The sequence below is a fragment of the Bison bison genome, unplaced genomic scaffold (genome assembly GCF_000754665.1).
Source record: "Bison bison bison isolate TAMUID 2011002044 unplaced genomic scaffold, Bison_UMD1.0 scf7180017864289, whole genome shotgun sequence".
NCBI lineage: Eukaryota > Metazoa > Chordata > Mammalia > Artiodactyla > Bovidae > Bison > Bison bison.
The window spans coordinates 4185568-4188115 of record NW_011494861.1 but is presented as its reverse complement, the minus strand read 5'-3'; the positions used below and the strand labels follow the sequence as shown (position 1 = coordinate 4188115).

Genomic DNA, 2548 nt, shown 5'->3' with positions numbered 1-2548 from the left:
GAACATCTTTGTATGGAAAAGTCTTTCATTTTCTTGGCGATTATTGTCTTCAAATTCTCACATTTCCAGATATCGGATTACGGTGTGAAAATAGTACATCATGATAGTCTCAGTTCAGTTCAGTTCAGTTCAGTTGCTCAGTCGTGTCTGACTCTTTGATACCCCATGGACTCCAGCACGCCAGGCCTCCCTGTCCATCACCAACTTCCAGAGTTCACCCAAACTCACGTCCATCGAGTCAGTGATGTCATCCCCCATCTCATCCTCTGTCGTCCCCTTTTCCTCCTGCCCCCAATCCTTCCCAGCATCAGAGTCCTTTCCAATGAGTCAACTCTTCGCATGAGGTGGCCAAAGTGCTGGAGCTTCAGCTTTAGCATCATTCCTTCCAAAGAACACGCAGGACTGATCTCCTTTAGAATGGACTGGTTGGATCTCCTTGAAGTCCAAGGGACTCTCAAGAATCTTCTCCAACACCACAGTTCAAAAGCATCAATTTTATTGTTAGCAGTAAATAAAACCCTGTGAGTCCAGCCCTGCCGCTTTTTACAGGTTGTCACAGAGGGTGAGGAGAATTGAAAGACTCCCCAGCAGAGTTGGGGAGCTAAGGTCTTAAGAATGAGCTGCCTGACCACGAGGGAGAAACCCCTTGTGCCACAAGTGGGAAGCCTTCTCAGCCATGAAGCACCAGCTACATCTTCCAAGATGGGCAGGGTTCCTGCTGACAGAGCAGAGGGTAGAACACTCCCAGAGTTGGGGCCCCAGGGTGTGGGTTGGCAGTTAGGGTGCATGAAGAGGAACCCAGGAGGTAAGAAAGCTGGAGAGGCCAGGCTGACAGAGGGGCAAGTCAGTTCCAGGGGAGCGGGGACTTAATTTGTCCCCCAGTGAATCTCCAGGGACGTAAGACAAAGTCCTCCCCTCTTTCTTCAGTGTTTTGGAGCATTTCCAAAGTTTCTTCACCTTTCAAGCATCCCATCCCCTGGACTCCCCCGTCCTCTCTAGGCCTATGTCCCATCCACCCTCTCAGCCATTGCCTCCTCTACTCCCTCTCTGGTTCCCGTTTTTCTGCAGAGACCACAGCATCCTGTCCCCACCCAGGAGAGCTGCTGCATACACGGAGGGTGAGCAACTTCCTGTCCCTGCCAGACTCCAAGGGGCTCCTGTCTCCTGGCTGGTCCAGCCCCAGAGCAGAGGGCCATCCCACATTCACACACCTCACAGTGGCATGCTCACACTTACCCACACATACTCACTCCCACTTTTACTCACACTCCCTGTCCACCCTCCTGCTGACTCAGAATACCTTACCATGCTGCCCCACGAGAGAAGCAGGGTCCTGGCCAATGGGACCAGCTGGCTGGCATCCACTGTCCCCAGCAGCTGCAGCCCCCACCTCAGCTCCTGCTCCCTCCATGGACACATGGAGGACTCCATGGTGTCCATGGACACCAGGTGACATGTCCAGAGGAAAGACCCAGGTCCCTGGACACCAGGTGACACGCCCAGAGGAATGACCCAGGTCCCTGGACACCAAGTGACACATTCAGAGGAAAGACCCAGGTCCCTGGACACCAGGTGACACGCCCAGAGGAATGACCCAGGTCCCTGGACACCAAGTGACACATTCAGAGGAAAGACCCAGGTCCCTGGACACCAGGTGACACGCCCAGAGGAATGACCCAGGTCCCTGGACACCAAGTGACACATTCAGAGGAAAGACCCAGGTCCCTGGACACCAGGTGACACGCCCAGAGGAATGACCCAGGTCCCTGGACACCAAGTGACACATTCAGAGGAAAGACCCAGGTCCCTGGACACCAGGTGACACGCCCAGAGGAATGACCCAGGTCCCTGGACACCAAGTGACACGTTCAGAGGAAAGACCCAGGTCCCTGGACACCAGGTGACATGTCCAGAGGAATGACCCAGGTCCCTGGACACCAGGTGACACGTTCAGAGGAAAGACCCAGGTCCCTGGACACCAGGTGACACATTCAGAGGAAACACCCAGGTCCCTGGACACCAGGTGACATGCCCAGAGGAATGACCCAGGTCCCAACCCTCTCCCTCCACTCGTTACCTGGGAGGAGACCAGGGTCGTGGCCTCTTTCCCTGTCTGCAGGAGGCTTGGGTGATTAAATGACATAACGTGTGCTAAGGGCTGAGCAGGTTGAGTGCTATGCAAGTCACAGGGACTGTAAACAGACAGTTGAACATCCTCACGACCAGAACACCTCAGACGTCTAGCTGCCAGGCCAGCGCTGGGGCTCCGGGGCTGAGCGCCCTGCAGCTGCTCTCTGCGCCCACAGACACTGGAGCCGAAACCCAGCACCCTGGCCCTACCTCGTTTCCTGCCAGCCAGACATACCCAGACAGCACTTATCCCCAAACTGGGGCATCTCTGCCCTCAAACTGGGGACCCCCAGCCCCTCCCGCCCAATGGCTTTGATCAATAACCATTTTATAATGATTTTATAACTCCCCTCAGGCTTCCCTTGTGGCTCAGAGGGTAAAGAGTCTGCCTGCAATGCAGGAGACCTGGGTTCAATTC

General features: G+C 55.0%; 1 long non-coding RNA gene across 3 annotated transcripts in view; it reads right to left on the bottom strand.

Moving 5' to 3' along the window:
* Nucleotides 1-436: 436 nt before the first annotated feature.
* LOC104995867 overlaps nucleotides 437-2548 on the bottom strand; it is a 13778-nt gene continuing 11666 nt past the window's right edge. For all 3 annotated transcript variants that reach the window (XR_826104.1, XR_826106.1, XR_826105.1), the window contains one exon: nucleotides 437-715. This is a non-coding gene — a long non-coding RNA (uncharacterized LOC104995867). The remainder of the gene's footprint in view (nucleotides 716-2548) is intronic.